This window comes from Tamandua tetradactyla, chromosome 1 (genome assembly GCF_023851605.1).
Source record: "Tamandua tetradactyla isolate mTamTet1 chromosome 1, mTamTet1.pri, whole genome shotgun sequence".
Lineage (NCBI taxonomy): Eukaryota > Metazoa > Chordata > Mammalia > Pilosa > Myrmecophagidae > Tamandua > Tamandua tetradactyla.
This window is the reverse complement of record NC_135327.1, coordinates 197,071,945-197,091,070: the sequence shown is the minus strand read 5'-3', so window position 1 is coordinate 197,091,070 and position 19,126 is coordinate 197,071,945. Positions and strand designations below refer to the sequence as shown.

The following is a 19,126-nucleotide window of genomic DNA, read 5'->3' as shown; positions in this document are numbered from 1 at the left end:
ACAGGATTGGACTAACTTTATTGGACTAACAGGCTTTTCTGGGGTACATACAGTTTCAAACCACCACACAAGGGATCTCTAATAAGATTAACATTGGATTTCTCATCAGAAACCACAGAGGCCAAAGGACAGTGGGATGGAATATTTAAGGTCCTTAAAAAACTGTCAACCAAGAATTCTATATCCAACAAAATTATTTTTCAGAAACAAAGGAGTGTTTTCCAACCTGAACTAGGCAGAATGGTTCTCTGAAAGAATGGGGGTGAGAATAAGGGCCATTCTGCCATAAATGGGGTGGGGATCATGGAGAACACCATCAACATTCACAAGCAAATCCATGTAATGGACTTCATGAAATATGTTCCTCAGGCACGTGAATAAATTCAGAAATTTTCCATGAAGAAGATGGTAGCACCAGATGCATGCACATTGACACACCAGGCTCATCAAAGCTGCCTGGTCCAAAGGAACAGGAATGGCCCATACAGTATTCATGTACAGTTTTCCTGAAAACATAATAAGAATGAAGATTCACTAAATAAGCTCTATACATTTGCTAACTGTGTACCTGGCACCACTTTCTAAATCCTATAGACAGTTAATGTGGATGACAACTAGTAGTTGATTAATATATAAAGAAATCCTACAACTCATAATAAAAAGACAAATGATCCAATTTAAAAATGGGCAAAAGACTTGAATAGACATGTCCCCAAAGAGGATATAAACTGGCTAAAGAGCACATGAAAAGATGCTCAATATCATTAGCTATTAGCTAACTACAAATCAAAACCACAATGAGATACCATTTCACACCCACTAGAATTGGCTACTATTAAAAAAAAATAGAAAATAACAAGTGTTGATGAGGATATTGAATGAATAGGAATACTTAGTTAATGCTGGTGGCAATGCAAAATAGTGCAGCCCCTATGGAAGATGGTTTGGTAGTTCCTCAGAAATCTAAGTAACAACTACCATATGACCAAACAATCCCTCTGCTGGGTGTATAGCCAAAAGAACTGAAAGCAGGGATTCAGATATTTACATACTTATGTTCAAAGAGGCATTATTCACAATAGCCAAAAGGTGGAAGCAACCCAAGTGTCCATTGACTGATAAATGGATAAAAAAAAGTGTGGTGTATATATACAACAGAATAACATTCAGCCATAAAAATGAATGAAGTCTTCATAGATGTGACAACATGGATAATTCTTGAACACATCATGTTGAGTGAAATAAGCCAGATACAAAAGGACGAACGGTGTATGCTGTCACTGAGATGAAATAATTAGAATAAGCAAACTCAGAGTTAGAATCTAGAATGGAGATTATTGGTTGGGTTAAGGGTACAAAATGGGGAATTCATGCTTTATTTGTAAAGAATTTCTACTTAAGTTAGTTGTAAAGTTTTGGGAACAGATGGTGGTGACAGCAGCACAATATTGTAAGTATAATTAACAGTACTGAATTATGTAAGTGAATGTGGTTAAAGGGGGAAATTTTAGGTCATATATATCATACTAGAATAAAAATTAAAAGATAAAACATAGGACCATATAACACAATGAACCCTTTGCAGACAATGGACTATAGTTAATAGTACAAGCACAAAAATGTTCTTTCATTAATTATAACAAATGTACCACACTAATGCAAAGTGTCAACAATAGGAAGTATATGGGAACACCGCATTTTTTACACGATCTTTCTATAAACCTACAACTTCTATAATTTTTTAAAAATGTAAATTAATAGCCAATCATCAAATAAAATTACAAAATAATGGAAAAAGGAGATAATTGAGACATTTACAGAAAAGGAAAAGCTGAAAGTGTTCATTACCAGAAGACCAGCCCTAGAGGAAATACTAACGGGAGCCCTTCAGGCTGAAATAATAGGATAATAGACAGTAACTCAAAGCCAGAAAAATGAATAAAGAGCATTAGTAAAGGTATATACATAGGTAAATACAAAATCCTGTATTATCAATCTTTTCGTTTGTAACTGCTTTTTCCCTCCTATATGATTAAACAGGCAAATATACAAAATACCATTATAAATCTATGTTAATGGGCATTTAAATGCATATATAGATATAATCTGAGACATTAACAATATAAATGGGGTGGGATGAGAAATAGAGGAGTAGAGTTTGTATACTACCGAAACTAGGTTGTTATTAGTTGAAAACATTCATTGTGATTGCAAAGGAAACCTCTAAGAAAACAAAGATATGGAAAATAGGAAAGAAGAAGGGAATCAAAATGACACATTCAAATCCACAGAGATAGAAAGCACAATAGTGGTTACCAGGGGTTGGGGGAAAGAGGAATGGGTAGTTATTTTGCTAAATGAGTATAAATTTTGGTTTAGAATGATAAAAAGAGTCTAGAAATAGTGGTAAAATAACACAGCTTGTTAATGTACTTACACAGTATTGTCAATGTACTTAATGTCAAAGAATTGTACCCCTAGCATGGTTAAAATGATCATGTTATATATATTTTATCACAATTAAAAATATATTAATTAGGGGTGCAAGAGTAGTTCAGTGGTAGAATTCTTGCCATGTGGGAGAACCCAGGTTCAATTTCCAGTCCATGCACTTCCAAAAACAAACAAACAAATTCAACAAAAAATGATAAAAATTCAAAAAATGGTGCTGCAATAACAGGATACTCACATGGAAAAATAATAAAATGTGACCCCACCATACAGCATACAAACTATATATGTTAATTATATATATTAATATATATATATATTAATTAATTAGATTTTTATAAAAAGGATCTTGGCCACAGGTTAATTTAATAGATCACAGGGGAGGAGGAAACAGTAAGATTTCCAGGAAAAAAAAAAAAAAAAGCTAAACCCTTTGGGGTGCAAGAGTAGTTCAGTGGTAGAATTCTCACCTGCCATGCATGAGACCTGGGTTCAATTCCCAGCCCATGCACATCCCAAACAAACAAAAAATAAGCAAACAAACAAATGAAAACCAAAAAGAAAATTTCAGCAAATGATGCTACAATAAGGGGATACTCACATGGATAAAGAATGAAATGTGACCCCTGCCATACAGCATACAAAAAAATCTAAACCCTTTAAGAAAGTAATTTGCTAATATCCTAATTGTATAAATCCTAACATGTGTAAGATATTTTAACTACCACTCACATCTCTAGATATCCATACAATTATATTCACATGTATACAAAAGATGTATAAAATCATGTTTTAGTGATTCTGTATATAGTGGTACATACTAGAAACAACTTAAATGTCTATCAATTGAAGACTTTAAATTATATATAATCATAAAATGATACTATGCAGTCCTTTAGAAAAGTGAGATAAGTTATAAACATGGAAAAATAATGATAAAGTTGAGAAAACAAGAAGCAGAATAATTATGTATAATATAATTCTCTGTGTGTGTGTTTCTTAAAGAGGAGCTACAATATACTGATGATTACATATGCAAGGAAAATTTCTGGGAATATACATAAACTGTGTTAGTGTGTAAATGATGCCAAAAAGCAATATACCAGAAATGGGATCGCTCTTAAAAGGGGAGTTTCATAAGTTACAAGTTTACAATTCTAAGCCTATAAAAATGTCCAAATTAAGGCATTCAGGTAAAGATACTTATATTCAAGATAGGTCAATGGGTCTGGACACCTCTGTCAGCTAGGAAGGCATGTGGCCGGCATCCGATGTGGTCTTTGGCTTCTGGTTTCAAACATCTTACAGCCTCTCTTCCTGTTGGAGTGCCTCACTTTGCTTCTCCAGGGCTGGCTTTCATCTCTTGGCATCCTTTGGCTCTCTTCAGGTTCTGGCTTGCTTAACATCTCATAGGAAGGCAAATGGCAATGTCTGCTGGGATCCAAGCATCTCCAAACATCTGTGCCTCTGGTTTGAGCTCTCTCTAAAATGTTTCCTCTTTAAAAGGACTCCAGTAAACTTATCAAGACCCACCCTGAATGGATGGCAGCACATCTCCATCTAATCAAAAGATTATGCCCAAAATTGAGAATGACACATCTCTGATGAGGTAATCTAATCAAAAGTTTCCATGCTACAATACTGAATCAGGATTAAAAGAAATGGCTGCCCCCAAAAGATTGGATCAGGATTAAAACATGGCTTTTCTGGGGTACATAATATTTTTCAACTGGCACAGAAACTATTAACAATATTCATTCTTGGGAATAGGATGATGGGAATGAGAAGGGTGACTTATTTTCACCTTTCAGAGCGCTGAAAAAAGTTTTAATCATTTAGCATATGTTTTTAATTTTATTAAAACTAGTTTTAACAAATTAAAATGTTCAAAGAAATGGGGAACAAGTAATATGACTGAATGGCAAACTTCAAAGAGAGTGAAGAATTTTATACTAGGGTATATGGGGTTTGTATAAATAAGCCACCTACACCCAACAAGGGTGAACAGAGTCTTTTATTGAAACAGGGAAATTGGCCCCACAACATTCAAGAGGTCAGAGAAAGACCCTTCAAGGCTCTGCCCCCTATACAAACTTTGAATTACCAACAAGACTGGCAGAAACTCCTCTCTCAAAACTCCAGGAAACAGTTAAAGGACTAGTAACAGGGCAAGTGCCAAATCAAGAAAAAGGCTATTTGAAAGCTATAGGAGCATCACATGTCTGGCTCAATCTTTCTGGCAGTGGCCTGAGGGACATGCTGTTCCAGAACTTGCCCTGCATGTAGAAGCTGTCTCACAAAATTCTCTTAAGAATGCTGCAGGAAAGTAGTCAAGTCATGCTGCCTGGGGCAAGGAATTGCTGGCTGTAGGATATACAATGCACTGCCCCCACACATGAGAGACTGTTTCCTCTTATAGAGTACATTTGGAACTATGCAAATGGGGCAATTCCTAGGGCCATACATGCATTTTCACAAGACATGACGCATATGTAGAAAGGATGGGGAAGACACCTATGTTTTGGCCTGGAGCTATTCTCTAAATTTATAGAATAGGAGAAAAGTACATGCACAGGTCAATTTGGGGAGACTGAAGAAAGTGTTTTCTTTTTTTCCTTCTGTTTTTGTTTTCAGTGTTATTATTGTTGTTAGCTCCTGGCATTCAAGGAAAACTTGATCTTAACACTTGCTGGGTACAAGCTTAAGGAACAGATGCCTTCAAGTCTAAATTCCAATGATATATTAATTTTATAACTTTTTTGGGGGGAGGTGCATGGTCTGGGAATTGAACCTGGGTCTCTGTCAGGGAAGGTGAGCATTCTAACTACTGAACTACCCATGTACCCCCAATGATAACATATTAAAATATCGAAATGTACAGGTTTCAACCAAAGGCCACGAAATACACAAAGAAACAGGAAGCAATCGTCCAGCCAAAGGAGAAGATTAAAATATTAGAAATAATCAACAAGGGCCAGATCTAGAACATAGCACACAAAGACTTTTTAAAAATGGTCCTAAATATGCTCAAAGAGCTAAAGGAAAACATAGACAAAGAACAAAAGGAAATCAGGAAAATGATAGCGAGACACAAAGAGAATATCAGTAGAGAGATGGAAGTTATGAAAAGGAGCCAAACACCCAAAACCACAGTAACTGAAATTAAATATGCTCTAGAATGGTTCAATAACAGATTGGAACTGACAGAAGAATCAGAGAACTTGAAGATAAGACCATTGAAATAATTCATTCTAAGGAGCAGAAAGAACAAAGAAAAGTGAACAGAACCTGAGGAATCTGTGGGACATCATCAAGCAAATCAAGATACATACTGTGGGAGTCCCAGTAGGAGAAGAAAGAAAGAAAGGGATAGAAAGAAAATTCAAAAAAATAATGACTGAAAACTTCCCAAATTGAATTAAAGACATGATATACATATCCAAAACTTTCAATGAGTTCAGTGAACTACAAACAGGATAAACCCAGAGAGACCCAGGCCACAGCACATTGTAATCAAACTGTTGAATGCAAAAGGATAAATAGAGGGAATTTTTAAAGTCTCAAGAGAGAAGAAACAGGACAAGTACAAAGCAGCCTCAATGAGTATGATTGTTAAAGCTCACATGTCAACTTGGCTAGGTTCACTTTTTTGGTCAAGCAAGCCCTGGACTGATTGTAAGGATATGTTGTAGATTTAATCATCAGTCAGTTGACTGCATCTATAGCTGATGACATCTACATTCAACAAAGGAGGCTGTCTTCAGCAATGAGAGAAGTCTCATCCAAATCAGCTGAAAGCCTTAAAGGGAGAACTGATGGTTTGGGCAGTCAGAAAGAATAGGTATGTTCCCAAAGTTAATTTTTTTTCTTCTATGCTTTTGCTCATGCTGTTCCTCCTCTCTTGAATGCGCACTAATTTCTATTTGTCAAAATTTCATTCTTCTTGTTGGGTTCATTTCATATACACAAAGCTTTTAAATCCTCTTATCTGTCAAACATACCCAGGGGTGATATTGAAAATATTTAACCACAACTATACCAGTGGCACCATTTCATCAGAACAAACTCCTGCTGTAGATAGAGCAGGGCCTCTAGGGTCCCTGCAATGCTGGGCATAAACCTTTTAGTTGCTGGATTTGGAGGTATTTGTGGGTTCCAGGGGAGGGAGCTAGTGTGGCAGGAAGTAGTCAGAGGCTCAGGGCAGAAGTGTTTCGAATATTTTAACAATGGATACAGTAGTACCTACCAGCTGAGTACAAGCTCCTCAAAAACCCTTATGCAGTCATCTTTTGGGGGCAACTTCAGGTGCTTGGGAACTTCTCCTGGAGCACCTGACTCATTTTGCTTTGTGTATAAATGGTGTACTTCTCCATCTCCTTCACCCCATCTGCAGCAGGATTGTAAATTCCTTCAAAGATTGTCTAATTCATCATTGTGTTCCTCCATTATATCTTGCACATCATAGAACTCAAAACATGCTTGTGTATTTGAATTAAAGAAAGGCAAATTATTTTACTCTCAAATGTCAACAAGGTAAGTTACCTAAGGGAAAGAGAAAAGACAGCTAATTTTTAATGAATGAATTATTTTTCTGATCCCCATTTTACAAATGAGTAAATCAAGGCTTAGACACTGCAGCCTTTTAAAAGTTTGTTATGTCTCTTCTGAAGGGTATTTTGTTTATTTTATGGTTAAAAGATTATATGGAATTTACATTACTAAGCTAGTGTCTCCTCTTTTCAAAGCATGCTCACCTCAGATACACGTTTATCCCCTTGAAGATAAGTGAATGAGAGCATTTCTCACGCAGACTGGTAACCTAAATAAGAACTGATAATGGATTCATGGAAAGATAACTTTTATGTAATCTTTTCAATCAGTTTGCCGCCATTTTCTTTTTCACCAACTCGGTTACATTTGGTAGGGTTCTTTTGGAGAGATCTCTTTCTGAATCTTTGAAAAGGGAAGAATTTTAGCACAACCAAAAAAGTATAAATGGAAACCATTTTAATTTTTTAATTCATGCCATTATTAGCTCTCCTTACATCAGCTTCTTCTAATTATGCAGAAGTGCATACATCTGACAGAGTGCCTGGCCCTGACTCATTACTTACTAATGAGATCATATTTTTCATTACAATTCTAAAATCCCATCAATCTTTTCCTAATTATTTTTAAGTGAATTTGCTATTTTATAAAGGGAAGAGTGTATGACACTAGCAGGAACTAGGAAAGTTTCATGTGATTTCAATTTCACTAACTTTGTTGGCAAGATGGTCTATAACTATTGCCAATGTTAATAAATCAAATTTCGATGTCTAGGAATGGGTTTACTGCCATGGGCCCTTCATGTACCAGAACTCACTCTCAGATTCAATGAATCAGACCTCTAAGTATTGCCACAGCAATGCTCCTTTCAAATTATAGGCATTGTCAGAGCCAAGGGTACTATTAAAAATGATTAGCAACAGATACTAGCTATAATACTGAATCAGGGTCTAGGAGACCCCAGTTGCCTCTTTGGCAGCTGGATTTTTAGTAGCTCCACGGGGTTCTTTGGGAGACATCAGAGCAGGCAGATTGTTGGGTGTGGGGTAGCTAGAGCAGCATCTATTTAATGATGAACTTTTGTTCTCCATATATATTTGCATTTTCCTTATGAAATCTAGAACCTAAAAAATGAACCTTCCAATTATCTAATTACAAATTTAAAGGGTTTCATTTTTTTTTTTATTTTAAATTAAAGCAGATGTTTAATGTAAATACCATGTTCTGTAGATCTTGGAAGTTCCAGTAACCCCTTGTAAATGTGACCTTGTAAACATGAATAAAGTCAAATCTATGAGCAGGAAGGGCACCTGTCACCATCTTGCCTTCTAGGCTAGGCCAACAGCTGGTTGGGGCAGGGTACTGACTACCTAGATTTGCTGATGGTTTAGTCAGCAACTGAACCTATGCTCTCCACAGGTGAAAAGTTCTAAAGTTGATCTTGGCAACTCTCGATTCATCCACTTCAAAATCACCCTGCTGCCTTTAATTGGAACAGTTTTCTAAGTGTTTTGATTTTTTATTACACTTTGTGCCTAGGCTGTAAGAAATAACAGCCTTGACCACTCCAATTCAATAAAGCTCTTGTACTGTTTTTATAAATGTCCTAGGCAGGTGCCAGAATCCTGCAGGGAAGCCAGGTACCCGGAGACAGGCCCTGCCTCTGACCCTAGGCAAGAGCAAGCCCAGGGGCTTGGGGCCCAGGACCCTGTCACAAGAAATGTGGCCCATTAGCTCCTGGCAGTGGCACGGCACGGCCAAGAGAACCACACTCACTCAGACTCCAACCACCAGGCCCAACCTGTGGTGTTTTTCCTTACCCTACTCCATGTATTGTAATAATTAAGTCAACTGGAAAACAAAATACTGAATAAAAGACTAAGAAAAAAACAGCGTGGGGGCAGCTGGGGCCAGGAAAGAGCGCACACTGCGAGGTATAAAGGAGCATTGTGCTAGGGCTTCTCCATTTGGAGGATTTGGCGCCCCGGGAGTTGGAGGAGCCGAAAATGATCTTGCTTTCTCTGGAAGGAGATCCTTCGGAGTCCAGCTGAATAAAGAACAGCTTGGGCAGGAGGGGGCTGGGGACAGGCAAAGAGGAAAGCAGAGTTACAAAGAAGGGCTGGGTCTAGGAAGCACTGGAGCAAAAGGTAAGCACAAAGCTCCCTTATCTTTTTATTACTAACTTATCACCCCAGAATAATCAATGTCCAATCAGAAGCTCATTTTGACAGCTATTAAACAGAAAGAGCAATTTATCAAATGACTAATAAACCAGTGCTTATGTTCTTGCAGGAAGGGAAGAATAGAAAAGAAACTTAGAATTCATTGTAATAATGGTCCAAATTATGAGACCATGACTTCAAAGCTTTGCTGTTCATTGTGTGAGATTGTTTAAAGCAATGGGGAAGTGGACAGAAAAAGGGAAGGGGGCATGGTTTAACCTCTGGAGGAGATGTCGGATGTAGAATTTTTAAAATATAGCTGAAGAATAGTAACTCCTCCACTTCTGCTTTGGCCACCTGCTCCCTGCCTTCTTCCTTCTCATTTCTGTGGAGGACAGAATAGAGCCAGGAACTGTCCTCTGAAAGTGACAATATTTTTTCAGAATGAAAATTACTGAGAAGACAAGGCAAGCAGAGAGTCAAGGGCTCAGCTCCCTTCATTGTGGATCATGGCCCTCATCTCTCCTCAGTCCCTTACCTCAGGAAGTCTCCATGAAGCTGCTGCTCAGTCTTTTCTGTCCTTGCAGGGTGAAAACCCAATTCATTCTAGACCACTGGTTTGCCCAAAGAGCAAGTTGGGGGTGGAGGAAACTGGCACTAGAAAAAAAAGTGTTAAGAGGGAAAGAGTTGGCACTGCTAAATGGAGAAAGGTTCCAGCAGTTTAATCCATTCTGAACAGAATCATTAATCAGGTGCAAAACTCCTAAAAGGAGCAAAACTAGGACCAGCTTCATCCAAGGGGCAGCCTGCCAATTTATTCCACTTGTCTTTCTATCGGGGCTGATCCAATCCAGCCTAGTCAGGAGCCACCTGTTCATATCCCCTCCCCATCTCTCTGACCTCGGAAGTAAGAGGAGAAATGATGGGAAACCCAGACAGCTGCTGTGACCCACCCCCTCCCTCTTTTCACCCACAAAACAAGCAGCCTGATTCTAGGATTTGGGCCAGATCCTGGCAGATGAGTTACTCTCTGTGAGAAATGCTTCAGTAAGAACATTAACTCTTAATTCACTGAATAACTCTCTCTCTCTTAATAGAAGATAAATTTAGAGCTGGGAGGGGCCTCATAGATCAAGCCTAGCCCTTCCCTCATTGTATCAACCCATTGAGTTTAGATGACCTGCCTGCTGGAAGTTGAACTGTGTCCCCCCAAAAGATATGTTGATGTCCTAACATCTAGTACCTGTGCATGTGACCTTTTTTTTTGGAAACAGGATCTTTGTCAATATAATCAAGCTAAGATGAGGTCATACTATATTTAAGTGTGCCCCAAATCCAAAAGCTTGGTGTCTTTATATGGAGAAGGAGATTTGGAGATACAGAGACATGGAGAGTCACTGGAGGAAAAGGCCATAATTTGCAGAGTTCGGAGTTATGCTTACTAGAAGCCATGGAATACCAGGAGCTACCAGAAGTTGAAAGAAGCAAGGGAAAAATCCCCCCTTCAGCCTTTGAAGGGAGCATGGCACTGCCAATATTTTTTTTTTCAGACTGGCCTCCAGAACTATGAAGAATAAATTTCTGCTGTTTTAAACCACCCAGTTTGTGGTATTTTGTTACAACAAACACAGGACACTGATACACTGCCCAAGGTCACAGCACAAAAGACTAACAGTGCTGGTAGTCAAACTCGAAGAAGGCCCCCAAGGATTCTTGCCTCCAAGTAGCCACGCCCTTTTGTAGTCCCCTCCCACAATGAATAGGGCTGGGCTGTGGACCATTAGAATATAACAGAAATGACTGTGTGGTGTCAAAGACTGGATCATAAAAAACATTGCCTATCCACCTTGCTCTCTCTTTATCCTGGAGGAAGCCAGCTGCCTTGTCACAAGGACATTCAAACAGTTCTATAGAGATCCTCATGGTGCAAACTGTGGGGTCCTGCCAAAAGCCAGCCATGTGAGAGAGCCACCATGGAAGCAGATCCCCAGCCCTAGCCAAGCCATTAGATGTCTGAAGCCCCAGTCTACATCTTGAACATAACTTCATGAGTGACCTTTAGCCAAAACTACCAGCTAAGGCACTCTTGAATTCCTGATCCACTGAAACTGTGCAATTTAATAAATGTTAACTGTAGTTCTAAGCCACTAAGATTTGGAGTAATTCATTATGCAATAATAGATAACTAAGCACAGAGTAAAGATGCAAACCCAGATTCCCAGAAAACTCATTGCTTGGCCTCCCCTCAGAGAGAAGACAAGAGTCTTCATCTTGACACCAGATATCTCATATATTACAATAACTAACAGAGCTTTAGCCAAAAAAGGCAAGAACATTAGAGATCATCACCTGTCCATCTATTGCTATGATCACTCAGGGTTAACTAGGCAATTAAATACATTTCCTGACTTAACAGCCATAGCAGGGTCCTCCCTCACCATAAATACCTCCCCAGATGAAATCCACCCCACCCTAACTAGATATTTATTCCTCTGAATGACAGCAGTGGCCTGTGTCAGAAATTAAGCTGTTCCTGTAACCAATTTGCTGAGCACGTCCCATGTGTTAGGCAGACACTGAGAATACAGAAGGAACAGGCTCATCTTGGCCCTCCAGGAACACAATTCTGGAAAGGCAGTTGAAATCCTCTTATAGGAGTTAGAGCCTGTCAAAACATAGCATGAACCTCTTTACCCATTTGTGAAACTATTTTGTTAGAGCTGAGTGGAAGGGCCCCAGGAGTACATCGATAATCAGAAACTGTATTTATTTAACACATTTAAATGGGGACAAAGCAAAGGCCAGCATCATCATAAACAACTGAAGCAGTTTCATCAATGAGATGTTCACAACACAGATTTGTTATGGACATCTTATCTTCTTTCTGTTAAGATACTGCAGACAAGTACGTGCTGGCTCTTTACAACCATGCCCATTTGAAAGGATTTATGCACCCTAGAAAAGCCATGTTTTAGTCCTAATCAATCTTGTGGCAGCAACTGTTTCTTTTAATCCCTATTCAATAATGTAGGCTGGAAATTTGATTAGGTTATCTCCACAGAGATGTGATGACTTACCCAACTACAAGTGTTAACTTTTGAATAGAGAGAGATGTGACTCCACCCATTCAACATTGGTCTTATTAGTTTACCAGAATCCTATAAAAGAAGAAACATTTTGGAGAGAGTCCCTTTAGAGAATGAGGAGAGAGCCAGAGAACCATGGCAAAGCCACAAAGGCCAAGCATCTACCAGCCAGAGACTTTTGGAGATGAAGAAGGAAAACACCCCTGAGAAAGCTTCATGAAACAAGAAGCCTGGACAGAAAGCTAGCAGACATTGTGTATAACATATAGGTAGATTATATTATTTAATCCATTCTGTGTTTCTTTTAGTTAGTAAGTTTAGTCCATTAACATTCAAAATTACTACCGTAAAATCAGTTCTTGAGTATCTTGAGCATCTTATTCCCATAGTTTTTATTCATCAGACTATTTATTCTTTTCCCTCTGACTTTTTATCCTTTAAGTTACCCTTGCTAATACTCTTGAATTCTGTACCCTCCTCCAGATCTCCCTCTCTAGTCTTTTTTTTTTTTTAGCATAACAAAAAATATTTTACTAAAATGTAAGATTTACAGAAGTTTCCAGACAAGCCATACAAAATGGTTACAAGCTTCTTTTTTGAAGGCAGGATTCTACACTTGACAGCAAAGTCACAATGTTATTAGTGAGGGCTGTGATGTTTGTTTAATGTTCCCATTTTGGTTCAAACAATCAAGCTTGTCCATCTACAGCCTCTAAAGTTAGACTTGGCTAGAGGGTATATTCTAAAGAACAACTGGTTAGCTGCTTTTAACTAATGCATTTAATTAGATCATAAAAGGGGAGAGAGGAGGAGGGAAGAAACTTATAAAATAATAAAACCACCTCCCTCCTCAAAGATAAAAATAAAGAAAAACACTCACACCCCTGCAGTTAACCCTGACAACTACCTTCATTCACAGTGCTTTATACTTAAACCATGATGGGGGAAATGAATAAAAGCAGAAGAGAGGCCATTGTTTTTAAACATTTCACAACAATCCAGATGATACTTCTAGCCTCTGCTCATGCTTTACAACAGTGAATCAGGACAAGACATAGATTTGCTAATGTGCATACAATCACCAAAGGACTGAAGATGTCTGGGCCTTTATTCTGTAATGTTTCTAAGACTGTGTCCACTAAATACAAACAAAAAAGGAAGAAGTCTTGGCAGAACAGGAGAAGTGATGTACACCTGATGATCAGATCCATTTAAATATTATTCATGGCATATAGCCTAGTCCGTGCTCTAGCTCTTTCTATGGTTTGGGCTTTGTTGGTCTTCCACTGCTCTGCTACATCATTTGCTAATGGATCACCTGGATTGGGAGCATTTAACAAACCCTGGATAGATAGCAGAACTGTGCGGCTCTGCAGTGCTGGGGACCACTTATCTTTCAAAATATTTAAACATATTCTTCCCAACTTGTCTACATTAGGGTGATAAATTTTGGTCGTGAAACGTACTTTAGGGGCTGCCACTGGGTATTCTTCTGGAAGGAATAGTTCAAGTTTAAAAGTCCCTCCCTCAAAGGGGGAATCTTGGGGACCAGCAATGACCACATGAAAATAACAGGCATTGCTCTCATCTGGTTCTTCCTTAATACCGGGAACTGGTTCTGCCAGCAAATGCTGGGTTTCCTTGATAAACCTGCAGGGCAGCCTGGCCATCTTGTCAGATCTCAAGTTCAGCTTCTGGTCTTGTCCTTTCTAGTCTTTTTTCAGTCAACAAACCTCCCTTTAATATTTGTCATAGGGCAGGTCTCTTGTTGGCAAGTTCTTGCAGCCGTTGTTTGTGAAGATTTTAATCTCTCCCTTAATTTTGCAGGACAACTTGGCAAGATAAAAAATTCTTAGCTAGAAGTCTCTCCTGGTCAGAATCTTAAATATATCATACCACTGCCTTCTCACCTCCATGGTGCCTGTTAAGTAGTCTGAGCTCAATCTTACATAGTTTCCCTTGTATGTAATTGTTTTTGTTTGTTAATGCTGCTGGAAATGCAATATACCAGAAATGAGTTGGCTTTTATAAAGGGTATTTATTAAGTTACAAGTTTACAGTTCTAAGGTCATAAACATGTCCAAACCAAGGTGTGCAGAGAAAGATACCTTGACTCAAGAAAGGACAATGGCATGAAACACCTCTGTCAGCTGGGAAAGCATGTGGCTGGTGTCTGCTAGGCTTTTGCCTTCTGGTTTCAAACAGCTTCCTTGGGGGCATTATCTTTCTGCATTTCCAAACATCCCTGTCTATGTCAGGTTTGAACTTTTTCTAAAATGGTTCCTTCTTAAAGGACTCCAGTAAGTGGCCCACCTTCAATGGGTGGAGACATTTCCATAGAAACCACTTAATCAAAAGGTCCCACCCACAATAGCAACAATCTAACAAATAGGTCACACCCTAAACAATATTGAATCAAGATTAAAGAACATGGCTTTTCTAGGGTACACAACAATTCCAAACAGCATAGTAAATTTCTTTTCTCTTGCTGCTTTCATGACTTTTTGCTTCTCTTCAAGATTTGACATTCTAATAAGTATCATCTTGGAATAAGCCTATTTGGATTTATTCTACTTGGGATTCACTGGGTTTGTTTGGTTTGGATATTTATGTCTTTTATAAGAGCTGGAAAGTTTTTCCCCATTATATCTTCAACTAGCATTCCTATCCCTTTACTCCTCTCTTCTCCCTCTGGGACACCAGTAATTCTTATATCAAGATATCCCATGCCCATTTATTGAAAAGACTATTCTGTCCCAGTTCAGTGGATTTGGGGACCTTATAGAAAATCAATTGTCCATAGATTTGGCAGTCTCTTTCCGCATTCTTGATTAAATTCCATTGGCTGATGCTTCTGTCTTGGTGCCAGTACCATGATGTTTTAATTACTGTAGCTTTATAGTAAACTTTAAAGTCAGGAAGTGATGATCCTCCCACTTTATTCTTCTTTTTTAGGATATCTTTAGTTATTCAGGGTATCTTTCCTTTCCAAATAAATTTGATGACTAATTTTTCCATCTTCAGAGTAAGTTGAGATTTTGATTGGTACTGTATTGAACCTGTCGATCAATTCACATCTTAATGACATTCAACCTTCCTAACTATAAGCATGGAATGTTTTTCCATCTATTTGGGTGATTTTTAATTTGTTTTAGAAATGCTTTATAATTTTCTGTGTATGTCCTTGACATCCTTGTTTAGGCTTATTCTAGATACTTGATTCTTTTGGAAGCTATTTTAAATGGAATTTTTTCTTGTCTCCTCATATAGGTCATTGTGTATAGAAACATTGCTGAATTCTGTACATTAATCTCGCATCCTGCCCCTTTGCTGAACTTATTTATTAGCTCAAAAAGCTTTGTCATAGATTTCTCACAGTTTTCTAAGTGTAGTATCATGTCATCTGCAAACAGTGAAAGTTTTACTTCTTCCTTTCCAATTTGGATGCATTTTTTATCTTTCTTCTATCACTCCAGTTAGGACTTCTAGTACAATGTTGAATAATGGTGGTGACAATGGGCAATATTTTCATTCTCTCACCACTGAGTATAATGCTGGCTTTGGGTTTTTCACATATGCCCTTTATGATAAGAGAAAGATCTCTTTGATTCCTACTTTTGAAGTGGTTTTATCAGGAAAAGATGCTGCATTTTGTCAAATGCTTTTTCAGCATCAAATCAAGATGATCTCAAGTTCTTATACTAACTAGTAAATGATATATTTCTAACCTAACAGCATGTATGCTAGTAAAGGATTGATGACTTCTGGTAGGACCATATTTAGTAACTACTAGCCTGTTTGATATTTTTGTATTGACCACTTAAATTAAAAGAAAAGTCATAGTAAGGTGTTTAATCACTGGGATATTAAAGTTTTATATTCATCTTATATTCTTATGAAGTACACTCAAACTGTTAAAGTAAATTATATGTCACCATATCTTCTTGGAATGGTATCTTTTTCACCCTTTGGTAAACATGTATCAAACTCCTTGAAGCCTAAAATATCATTGGGGGTGGGAGAGGCGCTCTAGAGCAGTGATTGTCAAAGGGTGTTCCCCAAAGTGATAATCTAGGTCTACTGGAAGCCACATGGTACAAGTGAGCCCAGGCCTGAATTTATGACTTAAAATGTAGGGCAAGAAGCCAAGTTTTACATGCAGTAGGACCAACTTTACTTAATTTACTGGCTTGGAAGTTTTGCAGATAAATTAACCAGGGAAGCAATAACTGTGCTGGGGAGGAGACTAGAACCCAAAGGAGTCTGAGATATTTCTCTGAGGGGAAAGACTGGGCAACAGTGGAGAAAGGTGTAAAGCACAAATCTAGTTGCAAAGGAGTTCAGACTCAATGATTGAAATGATTCTCCCTTTCAATTTGTTAATGTGCTGTATTACATGATTGATTTTCTTGTATTGAACCACCTTTGCATTCCTGGTATAAACCTCACTTAGGCGTGATGTTTAATTCTTTTAATGTGTCGTTGGACTTGATTTGCTACTATTTTGTTGAGAATTTTTGCATATATGTTTATTAGGGAGATTGGTCTTTAGCTTTCCTTTCTTATAGCATTTTTATACAGTTCTGGAATTAGAACGATGTTAGCTTCACAAAATGAGTTAGGTAGCATTCACTTATCCTCCAATTTTTGGAAGAGTTTAAACAGGATTGGTGTTAGTTCTTTTTGGAATGTTTGATAAAATTCCCCTGTGAAGACATCTGGTTCTGGGATTTTTTTTTTTATGAGAAAATTTTTTTATGGGAAATTGATGACTAGTTGAGTTACTGTAATGGTTTGTTGAGATTGTATATTTCTTCTCAAGTCAGTATAGGTACATTGTGTTTCTAGAAATTTGTCCATTTCATCCAAGTTGTCTAGTTTGTTGACATATAGTTTTTCATAGTATTCACTTATGATTTTTAAAATTTCTTCAGGATCCATGGTTATGAGGAACCTCTAGCATCTGATTTTGTTTACTTATGTTCTTTCTCTTTTTTTCTTTGTTAATCTAGCTAGGGTTAATTTTATTGATTTTTTTCAAAGAACAAACGTTTGGTTTTGTTGAGTCTTTCTATTGTATTGTTCAGTTTGTTTATTTCTGCTTTAATCTTTGTTATTTCTCTTATTTTATTTGCTTTGTGGTTAGTTTGCTGTACTTTCTTTATATTCTCCAGGTGAGCAGTTAGCTCATTGATTTTTTTCTCATCCTTGTTTTTTTTAATGTTTTTTATTTTTAAATATAACATATACACAAAAAAAAAAAGAAAGAAAAAGCAATGATTTTCTAAGTGCACTTCAACAAGGGGTAACAGAACAGATTTTAGAGTTTGTTATGGGTTACCATTCCACTAGTTTAGATTTTTCCTTCTAGCTGCTCCAAAACACTGGAGGCTGTGTTTTCTTTCTTTTTTTTGTGAAAAATAACATATATACAAAAAAGCAAGGAATTTCAAAGCACACTGCAATAATTCATTGTAGAACAGATTTCAGAGTTTGACATGGGTTACAATTCCACAATTTTAGATTTTTACTTCTACCTGCTATTGGAGACTAAAAGAAATATCAATGAAATGATTCAGCATTCATACTCATTTGTTAAATTCTACCTTTTCAGTATAGCTCCACCATCACCTTTGATCTTTCTCCCACACTTTAGGGGTATTGGGGCTATGCCCATTTTAACTTTTTCATGTTGGAAGAGGCTAGTGATAATATGGGATGGGGGATGGAACTAGTTGATGTTCTGGAGAGGTTGGCCCATCTGCATTTCAGGACTTATCTGGTCCGGCACCTATCTGGAGGTTGCAGGATTCTGGAAAGTTGCCCTAGTACATGGAACATTTGAAGAATCTTATATATTGCCCTAGGTGTTCTTTAAGATTGGCAGAAATGGTTTTGGTTGGAGGTGGCAAGTTATGATAGGTAGCAATAAAAAACTGAAGCTTGGTAAGCGTGACCTCCAAAGTAGCCTCTCGACTCTATTTGAACTCTCTCAGCCACTGATACCTTATCTGATACTCTTCTTTTCCCCCTTTTGGTCAGGATGGCATTGTTGACCCCACAGTGCCAGGGCCAGACTCATCCTGATAAGTCATGGGAAGTCATCTCCCATGCTGCCAGGGAGACTTTCATCCCTGGATGTCATGTTCCATGCAGGGGGGAAGGCAATGATTTCACTTACAGAGTTGGGCTTAGAGAGAGAGAGGCCACATCTGAGCAACAAAAGAGGTCCTCCAGAGGTAACTCTTAGGCATACCTATAGGTAGGCTGAGCTTCTCTGCTACATACATAAGCTTCACAAGATCAAGCCTCAAGATCAAAGACTTGCCCTTTTAATTTGGGTGTTCCTAATGTTTGACACAGTATCAGGGGTTTCCCAGATGGTAAACTTTAATAGTTCCATATTTTTTCTCCCATCCCTCAAGGGACTTTGCCAATACTTTTTTATTATCTATTCTTGTTTTTTAATATAGGCATTTAGAGCAATAAAGGTCCCTCTCAGCACTGCCTTTGCCACATCCCATAAATTCTAATATGTTGTTGTGCTGGTTTGAAAGGGTATATGCCCCCTAAGAAAAGCCATGTTTTAATATAAATCCCATTTCTTAAAGGTAGAATAATCTCTATTCAATACTGTATATTTGAAACTGTAATGAGATCATCTCCCTGGTTGATGAGATTTAGTTAAGAACGGTTGTTAAACTGGATTAGGGGATGACATGTCTCCACCCATATGGGTGGGTCTTGATTGGTTTACTGGAATCCTATAAAAGAGGAAATATTTTGGAGAATGAGAGACTCAGAGAGGGCAGAGAATGCTGCAACACTACAAAGCAGAGAGTCCACCAGCCAGCGACCTTTGGAGATGAAGAAGGGAAA

At 37.9% G+C, this 19,126-nt stretch overlaps 1 long non-coding RNA gene and 1 pseudogene across 5 annotated transcripts in view; both read right to left on the bottom strand.

Annotated features, from left to right (window-relative positions):
* Nucleotides 1–19,126, bottom strand: part of LOC143674711 (uncharacterized) — a 221,941-nt gene that overhangs the window by 156,966 nt on the left and 45,849 nt on the right. For 4 of the 5 annotated variants that reach the window (XR_013171190.1, XR_013171185.1, XR_013171186.1 and 1 more), the window contains 2 exons: nucleotides 9,700–9,818; nucleotides 6,698–6,993 (listed from right to left, as the gene is read on the bottom strand). This is a non-coding gene — a long non-coding RNA (uncharacterized LOC143674711). The remainder of the gene's footprint in view (nucleotides 1–6,697; nucleotides 6,994–9,699; nucleotides 9,819–19,126) is intronic. The other variant, XR_013171187.1, reaches the window with a different exon arrangement.
* On the bottom strand, nucleotides 10,152–17,485 carry LOC143674702 (ubiquitin-conjugating enzyme E2 N pseudogene; annotated as a pseudogene).